Here is a 12,946-nt window from a genome sequence, read left to right on the forward strand (position 1 = left end):
CACAGCACATCACTCGTGGCAGATGAGTCACCAAACCCAGGTCCTGATTTAGCCTCCCCTTCCATCCCTCCCTTCCAGGTTGCTGAGGAAACCCCTGCCCTGCAGTGTTAGCAAGTGCCTTTCAGACAGCAGGCACCTTCAGGGGTAAATCCCGCATCGAATCAGCCCAGGAAAAACAGGCAGAGCAAGAGAAAGCCAGTGGAGTTAGATGAGTCCAGGCAGACCTGAGCTTAAGCTAGACCAGTACAGATCAGCGAGGAGGCTCCCGTCAGGTGATGGAGACCCCTACAATTAAGAGAAGGACCCGCTGTAGTGAGAACGAGTCCAGAAACTGTGTATCCGATTCCCAATAACTCCATGGGGAAACCGAAAAGAGGGGCATTCCGAGTGGATAGCTGTCTATGGTGCTGGGAGGCAATAGGGTCACTGCACTGACTCTACCCTGCAAGCCTGACTGCAGCGAGTCTACTGACCGCAAGCCAGGGTGCCGTAAGAAGGCGAAAGAGTTCTGGAATGCCCACGTGCTGCAGGCAAACAGGGAGAACAATTCACATCTACTTCAGCTCGAGCTCCTGAGACGTCCACCTAGACAACCGGAGGAGAATCAGGCCATTGAGGATGCTCTAGGAAATTGACCATGGTCACATGGACCTTCCCAGAATAAGGGACAGAAGGCATACCAAAAAAAAAAAAAGTGAAGTTCCATGAGTGCTGTAGGAATTCCTTCAGCCAACAGCCTTTAAGATACCCACCCACTTGGGCGTGGCCTCTCATACTATAAATGCTGATGTAAAAGTGTGCGTGCTCTCTCTTGGTCTTCTGGCTTCGATTCCTGTTCCCCATCTGTGTAGAGGCCTGTGATCTGTGTGTCTACCCCTGAATAAATAATCCCTTATTGTACTCAATTCTGAGCTAGTGTGGGATTATTTTATAACTTCCATCTTCATCTGGTGACCAACATGAACCCAGCTCCACACCTACAGGATAGACCAAAACAGGCGCAGAAGGTCCATGACCCAGAAAGTCTCCCGCCCCTGCCCACCTGGCTTGATTTCACCTACTAAGTGGCTTTTTTGCCAAACCCTGCCACAGCTACAGCAGAGCTACTGTGTAGCAACTTGCCAGTTCTCCAGGCTCACACAGGCTTCCCCAGCATGCCGCTTTCCTTGCTGTGCAGTGACTTGCACAGCTTCCGGTGTGTGCTCCTGCTCACAAACTCTGGGCTCCTTGCTCCAAGTCCAGAATTGACTTAATTGCTCTAAATTTGTCAAGCAAAGTATATTTGTGACTATTTAACCAGGTACCAATCAATGCATGAAACCAAAGCAGCGTGAACAGTCCCATGTACCACTGGTCATGTCTCCTGGCCACATGGCTGCAACTGCGACACCTGCTGGTCAATAAAGATTATTACACCTACAACAGTTTACTGAAATCTAACAGTGGTAAGATAAAATTGAAAGTTGTACGATGGCAGACAATATTACCATTCACGTATTTAATAACCTTTTTGCTTTTACTAGGGATGGTATTCTGCAAGGCTTCTGTGATTTTCCTTATACATCCATTTATTTGATTTTGGGAATTAGTTTTGTTTTTCATATTGTATCATTAAGAAAACTGTTTGATAACAGAGCCAAAAATGAGGCACTTTTAAAAATGATACAGCTAGTTGAAAAATTAACACTATTGAAAGGATAATATTAATTAATACTATTAAAGAAAAATATTAACTTAACAGACAAAATCCAATCAATGTTGAAGAGACATTATCTGAAAGAATTTGTGCTGTTGAATTTAACAATCGGAATCTATTGAAAAGTTATGATAGGTTAACAGTAATAGCTAAGGTTGCCTCCAGGAAGGCAATATGCACTCCATCATATGCCCAGTGGTGAAACGTTATCTTTATTGGACAAATTTCATACCTTGGAATCATCAATGAAAGCATTAGAATGGATCACTGGACAGGAGATTCAGACTATACAACAGGCAGTGGTAAAAAGATTTGAAAAGACTGAGCTAATTATTGCAGCTGTGAGCATAGAGAAAAGGCACAAGGGCGGGAGTTAGCCTTGTTGCTGCATGCCAGAGTGCAGGATGACTCACCCAGAGTTTTAGTTGCCAATCTGGTAATATCCCCTGAGAAGCCATCTGGCACAAAATACCCTAAGGTAGTCAAAGAATATACACGGCAGCCTATAGGTATGAGCGATCTAGAAGAAATGGCAAAGAGTGCTGAAGGCCTCAGAATTTCATAAGAAACATCATGTCAACAGCAAGGTTTAAAGAAAAAGTTCTCTATTACAAGCTAAGGAGACTATAAAGAGATGCTCTACTGGCTCTTTCTATAACCAAAACACTGCTACCTACAGGAAGTAACCCAAAAGGTACTCTAAGGAATGAAATCTGGCAGATGGATGTGTTCCACTTCACATAATTTTGAAAATTAAACTATGTACACCACACCGTTGTTTTCAATAGGCAACTGCCTTGAGTTCAGAAAAGGCTAATTCAGTAATCACGCATTTATTAGAAGTTATGGCCATCATGGGTATACCTGCACAAATAAAGACAGATAATGGTCCAGCATATGTATCTAAAAAAATGAAACAGTTGTTTTGCTTATTATAACATAAAGCATATTACAGGTATACCAAACAATCCTACAGGTCAGAAAGTTATAGAAAGGTCAAATTGAACTATAATGGGTATGGTAAACAAACAGAAGGGATAAAAAATACCCTCAGAAATAGATTGTATAATGCTTTATTAATCTTGAATTTTCTTAACACTACTGAAAAAGGAACAACACCAGCAGAGAGACATTGGATAACAGAAAAAACTTCTGCATTAAATCAGCCAGTGTATCTCATTTGACCTCACAGTGGAAACCAGGAGATACGCTGCGCTGGGAAAGGTGTTTTGCTCTTGTTTCCACAGGAGAAGCAAAGTTATGGGTACCATCAAAATTAATAAAGATTCGGTTTGTAAAAGAGGAACATCTTGAGAAAGAGAAATGACAGCTCATCCACAGAGGTGACAACCATACAGGTGGTAAGGAAACCTCATAAGTGTTGGGGCAGGGCTCTGTTCTTGTCTTTACAGGAAAACACTCATCTTCAAAAAGTCAAGAGACCCTGGGCTTTGTCCTGGATGCCTAAACAGGACAAGATAGCAATCCAGAAAGGATCACCAAGCAAAGAGGAATATGACTTATGAGGACAGGTCATCTGCAGGGTAATATTTCATATGTACAGTCTCTGTACATATATATATATAATTAATACATGCTAGAAATATAAACTCATTTAAGAATCAATGCTGAATTTGGAGTTGGACAATGGCTATCTTTCTCTAAATCCAAGCATGTTGTTAAGAGAAAAATTCAGTTTCTGTCTCATGTCAGGAGCCATCTGGTATGGGACAGAAAGAAGAAAAAAATTAGGAAAAAAATTACTTTTCTTCATACTTATTTTGTCTATGTCATAACTTTAGTTGAATATATGCCTATATGAATAATGTTTAAGTTTTCCACAATGAACAATGGATTTTCCTGCAATGGATCTTCAAAGTTTACAGGAAGAAGATGGGACCCCACAACAATGACTCCACCTGGTTGATATGACATCATGGATGCTGATATCACTAATATAAGACCAGTTTTGGGTACCAGCGGTCAAGATGGTTCCAAATTGGTTAGCTGAAATGGTGCACCTTCTTAGAATGTACTGGCCAGAACTCCAAATAGGAACCTCAGAAAAACCCTACTGAATACTCAGACTATTTGCAATTATACCAGACAGTAATCTTGAAACTTAACCATCATTTTACCTTCACAGGACCCAATAGAAAGAACATCACTCCATGACAGCTGGAAGTAATTCTAGAAGATGATATCCCCTCTCCCAACAAAGTTTGTCCTCAGGGTTAGGGACATCAATTACGGGTTGATTATAACTGGTACAGGGTTGGGGTAGAAATTATGTAGGCTCAGGGATCCCTTTTTTTAAAAAAAAAAAAAAGGGGGGGATTGGATGGAATAATAGGTAGATTAGGGTGAGCTTACTCACACTAATAATAATAGTAATAGAGTGAATACTTGTGAGCTATTATTTATAGGCAATTTACATTGGTATAGATTCTTGTATACTGATACAAATTCAAATTATATTGAATATGGTCCTATCTCTGTTTATAATATTTGTACACCTAGGCAAAGTTACTTTGTCATATTGTTTGCATGCATGCTTCTACCTCTGCTTAAGACATTTTGTATATTAATGCAGTTTTGGAATATATTTATCATGTTGCACTATACATTTCTACCTCTGATCAAGATACTTATACACTGTTGACATTTTTGAGGTCATTGTCCTCATTTGCTGCACAGTTGCTTAAAGATTTTCTAATATTCTAATATAAAGTTTTAGTCTTTAAGTTATATAGGTATTAAGTATTATAGGTCTATAGTTACCCATGTTTGTCATACTTATAGTTAGACAAATCAGGTTCTTTAGATACATTGAGACTGTATTCCACATAGATAGGTAATCCTCAACCACTTCAAAGGACTGTAGAACATGGCATTTAAATAACTTAGGGTTCTGTTGACATGAGACACAATTGCTCCTGGCAGCACCGATCTATTCCTGACAGAATGTTGAGCACCAAGGACTTGGAGCTTGTTTACTTCTTGGCAAAACTGCACTTTTGGGCAAGGAACTGACAACCACTGACAAAATGCACGGTGTCCAGACAGGACAAGCAGAATACAAGAAAAAAGACTGTCAAATCTTGCCAAGACCGGGTAAGATGGTTTTGAAAAATTTTCTGCCTCTGAAAAATGGTCTGTCAGTTATTCGAGGCCTTAGCCAAAGTTGGTTGCTCCAACATTGCAAATAAGACTTTGGGTGATTGCCCAAGTAGCCAGTTGTCTCTGCAATTTACTGCACATTTTGGAAGCTGCTTGATTGTACTTCCTGCCTACTTAAGTAATATTATCTCCCTTCTCAGGCCTTTGATGGGGTTGAAGATTGGATAGTTATTTTCTTCTTATGATTTATCCAAGCCCTTTCTAATACAAGACTTAGACTCCTTAGGAAAGAATGATTATTGAAACATTTAGCATATGTTCCTTGCTTAATATTGTTTATGCTGGTAATTCTAATTTTTATACTTGATATCTACTCTTATTGTATGTAATTCTGTACTGGGTTTGGAACTCCCTTATTTAAACAAAAGGGGGAGGTGCTACAGGAACTCTTTCAGCCTTTAAGATACCAGCCACTTGGGTGTGGCCTTTTATACTATAAATGCTGATGTAAAGTGTACGTGCGCATGTAATCTCTCTGTCTCCTGGCTTCTGGCTTTGGTTCCGGTTTCCCGTTCGTGCAGAGAACTGTGATCTGTGAATCTACCCCTAAATAAAAAACCCTTTATTATACTCCATTCTGAGTGAGTGTGGGATTATTTTGCAGCTTCCATCTTCACATGAGCTTACCACTGTGATACAGAAATGCTCCCCCGTGCAAGAGACACGAGGTGGAAGCCACAGCCCAGGGTCAAGAATTCCCTAGGGGAAGGTGCTAAATCAAAAATATCTGCGGGTTGCAAGAGTGATTTGATAACGATAAATGCTGATAGGCCTAGAGATCTCTATGCCCAGATCTGGATCTTCCCTTTGAGTACACTGTTCAATTGGATCTATGACGTCGTCTTTGTGAGCACCAAGGAACAGAGACAGTGAGACCATGAGAAAGGCCTGTTCTGGCTTGTGGCATCCTGTCCCTGTCTGTTTTAGTAGTCAGCTGGATTAGATAGAACTTGACATTCTGCTTTCAGCACTGTCTTCCGTCCCCCCACCCCCTGCCCTGCAGCGTTTGCCAAGGGACAACAGCCCAGCCCAGTGGTGTTGAAAGAGCCTCCTCAGGCCAACCAGTGTGGTGATCAAGTCCTAGCGTTGAGACCATGTGTACTCACTGCAGCGTGGCTAGAGAAGACAGCTTATGCTTGCATCTGTCACCTTCTGAGCAACGGTGACAGAAGCCCTTCGGCAACCCATGTGTATCCCTGGAATCTCATCCTGACACTCCCATCCAAGTCCGGATACATCCAACTTTAGAAGCCTCAGTTGTAGGCCCAGAAGAAAAGCTGAGAATCTGACAGGGAGCTGGTGAAAACAGACAGATTGGGACTGGCGGTGGGAGTGGAATGCGTGGTGGCTTGCAGAACTTACAAGACAATCCACGGTTCTAAGATTGGAAGGGGGGTGGGAGGGAGTGAAGACATTGCCTTTTCTTAAAATAGGAGCATTTGCAAAGAGGTGGCCCTTGGGGTGTGCCTCCAGGTGTTCTCCCAGATGTCAGGGGACATTGAGAACTGGTGCATCACTAAGTCCAAATGCTCCGAGAGATTGTTGTACCAGTCAAACACCATTAAGATACAAAGTTGCTGACAAATGGGATCCCAACAGACAACGCAGGGTGCTCAGCCCCCATGCCATCACCCTGTGTGGCAGGGTTCTTTGGTCCCAGATCCACCAGTACCAATGGAACATCCACTGAGCCTCTTGCCCAGGAACCATCTTGTTCATGACACTATTCCAAACAGCCACACTCACACTTCCCCCAGATACCTGTGCAAAGAGAGGGGGTCTATCTTGGAGAGAGCAGAGTCCCGTGAACTATAGGGTGGACTGAGGTCTATGGAGGAAACTCGAGATGTGTTCCTGACCTAGAGAAGCAGAGGTTGCTCCTCAGGAGTTACTTCATGGGCCCAGTGTAGATCATTGAGCCCTGAGAGCCGTTGATGGGTGACGTGGGAGGGTCTTTTGTTTTGTGTTGATTTCATTGGTTAATAAAGAAACTGCCTTGGCCTTTGATAGGCCAGCCCTTAGGTGGGTGGAGTAGACAGAACAGGATGCTGGGTAGAAGGAAGTGAGGTCAGACGCAATGGAGCCAGCTGCCAGGTCAGACATGGGTAAGACACCACCTCGTGGTGCTACACAGATTATTAGAAATGGGTTAAGCAAGATATGAGAGTTAGCCAAGAAGAGGCTAGATATAATGGGCCAGGCAGTGTTTATATGAATACAGTTTGTGTGTTGTTATTTCAGGTGTAAAGCTAGTTGTGCAGGAGTCGGGCGGGACAAAAAGCAGGCCTGCTCACCCCATCACTACAGATGGGCATACGCAACCACTAGTGCCTCTAGATGTCTGACATTTAAGAAGAGGCCTTTGGAGCCAGTAGGAGGGCTGTTGAGCCTGATCCCTATTGCCTATGTCAAGGTGTGAGAAAAGAACCAACTCCACAATGTTGTCCCTGTCTCTTTCTCTCTCTCTCTCTTTCTCTCTCTCTCTCTCTCTCTCTCTCTCTCTCTCTCTCTCTCTCTCTCTCTCTCTCTCTCTCTCTCTCTCTCTCACACACACACACACACACACAGAAAGAGAACAAGAACACCACCATCAACGACAAGTAATTTTTTATGTGTATACTGTTCTACCTGTATGAGCCACCACATGGGTGCTGAGAACTGAAGTCAGGTCACCTGCCAGAGCGGAAAGTGCTCCTAACTAAACACTGAAAAATCGTTCTACCCCCAGAAACTGATCTTTCGAAAGAAAGAGGCAGCTGAGCGGATTCACAAGCAAATGCTGAGACTCTCTCGGGGTGAGGGACAACTGGACAGCATCTTGTGCTCTCCCTGTGGTGTGTTGACTGCTGACTTCGGCACGGCTATCAGATCGTGCATGAGGGAGCCCTCTAAGCCTACCGGTATGCCTTTAGAAGCATGGATGGTTGTTCTCACCTGGAAGCCAAACAGCCTTGCAGATACCACTATAACAGATGGAACATCGAGTAGACCCAAGGACTCTATGAAACAGGGAATCTGGGTCTAAGAGATTCTCAGACTTGAGACTCAACCTGCCAGTCACACTCCCAAGCGAGCATGTGACCCCAGGGTACCCCAATGTTTTCACTGTGAGGAAGTAGCTGCTTACAGTGGATGTATGCTATGACCCCTCAGACTGAAACACAAAATCACACCCATGAACAATGAGGCTGATAGCGGCAAGGCCTCCCAGGGGAAGCCTCTGACTCCTGAGCCCCCTCCGTCAATTCTCTTCCATGGAATAGTGCCAGCACTGGATATAAGGAACCCCAAGACTGGGGAGTACCCTCAAGAGTTTATCAGGAACGATCTCTTTTCAGGGCACCTCATCTCTGGTAAAAGTAGAAACCAGGAAAGAATTTACCAGTAAGTGTCCAGGACTCCTCCGTGGTCAGACACAGTCCCCTATGAATCAGACAACCCCTTAAATGTGGTCTGTGCTATTCTGGAACCCCCAATAAGCTCTCAAAAGGTTAAAAAGGATCACCTTATTTTGAAAGGCCCCTAGAGGACCTTTGGCCATGGCAGATTTTTATAGCCCCGTTTGGGGTCAGGAGATGTACGGATTTTGCGTTCCCCGTGAATTTAACCAGTATTTAAGTGTTCCGATTATAGCTGGAAACACACGTCTCTTTCCAGTGTGTGGTTGGAGAGGTGGATGGGGAAACAGCTTTGGAAATTTACAGCCTAGAAATAGCATGCGGTCTGTCTGCTTGGAAAGAACCAACTCCCTGGGACAAACAGGGAGAAGCCCAGCACGGACCAGCAAATGAAGGGCAGCCCAGAGAGCAGCGATTTTTGTCCCCATGCCCATCCCAGGACACGAGGCAAGCTTCCCAAGTCGAGGACACACAAGAGGCCAGCACAAACTCTGAGCTGGGAGCGTGGTGACTGGGCCAGGCTGCAATAAGCGTGAGCCATTTGAGCAAATGTCCTGAAAGGAGGATGACTTAAAAGAAGTGACAAGGGGTTAATAGTAGGGCCTTCTCTTCCAGAGGATGGGAGTTCAATTCCTAGCACCCACGTGGTGGCTCACAACCATCTGTCACTCCAGTCCCAAAGAATCTGGTACCCTCTTTTGACCTCTGTGGGCAGCAGGCATGCACACAAGGCACATACATACACACGGCTCACACAGGAATAGATAAATTTTTCAAAAATAAATAAATCTTTGGGGGAAAGGGAAAGTGGGAAGGGGAAAGTAAGAAAGGTCATTTCCTAAATGCCTTTCATGAAGCTGCTGTGCCTGGCTTTAAAAAGGCAGCCCTGGGAGGTTTCTGGTATCTGGGTCCTCTGCTGAGATAGGATCAAGAGTAAATCAAGGTCCTGGGGGATCTGTAGGTTTTCTGACTTTGTCTTGGGAGCATCAGCTCCCATGACATGGTGAGCACAGGCCACAGGGGTTTGTTGCAAATCTGGGCCTGGGCTAAATGCTGTCTGAACTTAGTTTTAAGGTATGGGATTCCTTAAGATAACCTGTGAGAAAGGATCGCTGCACTGCCATGTCCAAAATCAAGTCTAAAAACCTCTGCACTGAATGATCTCTCCCAGTTCCTTTAAGCTGAGCTTCCTGTGGACCCACATCTAGACACACATTAACACGCAGTAAGACCTGCAAAAGGAAGGGACCCGGCTCTGTCATGCTGACACCTGGCGAATGTGCCTGACAGTGAGACCTTTATGCAGGCCACAATTTCAAGTCACTGAAGAAAAAAAAAGGAACAAAGAAGTTTTTACACTTATCCAATACACTAGTCAGTGTTCTGGAGGCAGGTGAAGGTCTCAGGTCCCTTTACAGGGATGTGAGAGAAGAGGCAACAGGAACCCGTGACATGAATCCAGAACTAAGCGAGATCATCGCCCATCTCCACACATGTGTGCTTACGTGTGTGAAGGCGTGGGGAGGGCATCTGAACACCAAGGGCGATCATCATCTCCATCTTATTGCTCAAGGCAGGGTCTCTCGCCGTAGCCAGAGCTTGCCAGTTCTGCTAGACCAGCTTTCTAGCAAGCCCCATAGACTCACCCATCTCTCAAGGTATGCCATCACAATAAGCTTTTGTTTAACAGGTTTGAGGGCATCAAACTCAGACCTGCATGGGTCGCCTCGTAAGGGCTAAGTCATCTCCCTGCTCAGAAAACTATCAGTCTTACAATCACTATGTTCTCTCTTCACGTGTTTATGACAGAAGCCCTGCTCTTACACAGGAGTAAGATATGGACTGCCCACTTAGCTCAAACTGATCAAAAATGTCTCTTCTACCTTAGCTATCAGTCATTCTTTCTTCAATGACCCTGGACACAGCGGCTCCCACCAAGTACGCTCTTCACAATGAAGTCAGCTTGGAGCAATGGGGATTCTTGGGCATTCAGCAGCAACCAAGACAAAGCTGAGACCCCCATCTTCCCTTTGATGCTCTAAAGACAAAACGTACAGACTTGAAGTGAACTTCACACGACGTAATACAGACCTAGAGAGCTGGCTCAGAGGCCAGGAAGACCTGCTGACCTTGAGGACCAGAGCTGGGCTCCCACACCCACACGCTGCTCACAACAGTGTCTTCCCAGGAAGGCTCACTAGGCCTCATTTACAACTGCGCCCAGCTCAACTGTCAAGAGCACATAATTCGCATGACATCAAAGGAACCCTCTGAGGAAATGGGGTAAACTGATTAGCTGAGAGTTAAGAAAACCGCTTTTCTCCTCAATCAGATAAAAGCAGTTAGAGAAAGGAAAACGCATGGGCCAAACTTTCTCATGAGTAAAGGAAGAAAAATTTAAAACAAAATATGAGTACATAGAATCCAGATGTGTGTGAGACCTATGTACTTAAACATGTTTCTCCAAAGGCAGCGAGAGGATTTGACATCGCAATAAGCAACGTGTCACGTAACACAGGGAAAAAAAAATTGGTGGGAAATGGGCCCAACCCCACCACACTGAGGGAAACCTCAACATGCATCTGTGATAAAAAACAGAAGCCAGAGCTCTGAAAAACAAACCAAGGAGCGGTGGGGGAGGGGCTTCCTTAGCCTACTACACTGAAGGCAGAGAGAACCCTGACAGCAAGTGGTCTTGGTTAGAATCAGGCACAAGGAAAGAACACCTTCCATGGCTTTTGTTCCTCCCCGAACTTCGTACTGAGTTCCTCTGCTACAGACAGAAGGATGAGGTGGAGGAGGCTAGCTTTCATTATTCGGAACTGGATTTTATATGAAGGGGAACCTTCAGACAGATTGTAAAGAACACTACAACACTACAGATTTGGTAAAGTGACTACATGCCTGATTAGCCAAAAAGGCAATGAATGGCTAGGCAAACTCTGACGGCTGCCATTGCCCACCACAGGGTTGGGAACAAACTACAAGAGAGTGGTGTGTCTTAGTCAGGGCCTCCACGGCTCTGAGAAAACACCACGATCAAAAGCAACTTGGGGAGGAAAAGAGTTTATTTCAGTTTCTGATTCTCAGATCACACTCCATCACCCAGGGAAGTCAGAAGAAGAGCTCAAGCAGGGTGGGGATCTGGAGGTAGGAGCTGATGCAGAGGCCAGGGAGGGGTGCTACTTACTGGCTGGCTCCCTACAGCTTGCTCAGCCTGCTTTCTTATAGAACCCAGGACCACCAGTCCAGGGATGGCCTCACCTACAGTGAGCTGGGCCCTCATAGATCATTCATCAAACAAGAAAATGCACCACAGGCTAGCCCAAACGGCAACCGGGTGGGGACATTTTCTCAACTGAGGTTCGCTCTTCTCCAACGACTCTAGCCTGTGTCAGGTAGACATAAAACTAGACATCACAGATGGGTAAGGCTCATCTATAAGACTGAGGCAAACAAAGCTGTTTAAAACAACAACAACAACAACAAAAACATATGATAGAGACCTAAGTGCCCATAAAAAGGTTCAATGGGGAAAAATGGTCTGTATTGTCTTGTTGACCTGTAGAATTAATGCGAACCAGTCTATTTCTAATAGGTTTTGTTAAATTTGGTTTTAAGTCATTGATATTGTGTAGGCTCTGCTCTGCCCCCCTTTCTCTTGCTGTGGTAAAACACTATGACCAAAGCAACTTAGGATAGGAAAAGGCTTATTGCATCTTACACTCCTAGGTCACAGCCCACCATGTAGGGAAGTCAAGGCAGGACTCAAGACAGGACACGTGAAGAAGTACCATTTGCTGGCTCACTTGCTAGCTGCTCTGGAGCTCATGGTTAGTGAGCTTTCTAGTGCAGTCTAGGTTACCTCCCTAGGGATGGTGCTACCCATAGTGGACTGGGCCCACCCACATTAATTAACAATCCATACTATAGCTCTCATAGACATACCCACAATCAATCTTATCTAGACAATTCCTCAATCAAATGCTTCCCTCTCAATTGATTCTAGACTGTCAGGTTGACAATCAAACCAGTCCAGGTCCATTAAATTATGACGCTTTACAAATTAACCCTATAATTTCATAGGACTTTAAAGGCCTAAGCAGAGCCAAGAAGAAGTTACAAATTCTTGGAGTCCAAATACGGAACCTTCTTCAAGAGCTGTAGTAACATCCTAAGAAGTAGAGACACAGGGGCAAGCAAAGTGACAGAAGGAAAAAAAACATAAACATACAACACACTAGAGAGTGTGCAGGTGTCTGAGTTCTGGTTGCTATTGCTATGAAGAGACACCATGACCATGGCAATTCTTGTAAAGGAAAACATTTAACTGGAGCTGGCTTACAGTTTCAGACGGTCAGTCCATTGTCATCAGGGAGGGACATGGTGGCACAAAGGCAGACATGATGCAGGAGGAGCTGAGAGTTCTACATCTTCATCTGCAGGCAACAGGACGTGAACTGTCCCACTGTGGGCCTGGTTTGAGCTTCTGAGACTTCAAAGCTCATCCCCATGGCAACACACTTCCTCCAGCAAGGTCACACCTACTCCAACGAAGAAACCTCTTCTAATAGTGCCACTCCCAACAGGCCAAGCATTCAAACACATGCGTCTATGTGGGACATTCCTATTTCAAACCACGAGAGCGTGTCATCAGGACTGATGGGGAAAA

General features: G+C 44.6%; 1 protein-coding gene across 3 annotated transcripts in view; it reads right to left on the minus strand.

The window, feature by feature from the left end:
* Rnf144a (ring finger protein 144A) overlaps positions 1–12,946 on the minus strand; it is a 120,852-nt gene that overhangs the window by 76,467 nt on the left and 31,439 nt on the right. Inside the window, exon 1 of one of the 3 annotated variants that reach the window (XM_075984118.1) lies at positions 12,620–12,706. The exons of the other annotated variants lie outside the window; for them this stretch is intronic. The gene's annotated coding sequence lies outside the window, so the exon portion shown is untranslated. Of the gene's footprint in view, positions 1–12,619; positions 12,707–12,946 lie in introns of those variants that run through there. 3 annotated transcript variants of the gene reach the window in all.

This window comes from Microtus pennsylvanicus, chromosome 8, assembly GCF_037038515.1.
Source record: "Microtus pennsylvanicus isolate mMicPen1 chromosome 8, mMicPen1.hap1, whole genome shotgun sequence".
NCBI lineage: Eukaryota > Metazoa > Chordata > Mammalia > Rodentia > Cricetidae > Microtus > Microtus pennsylvanicus.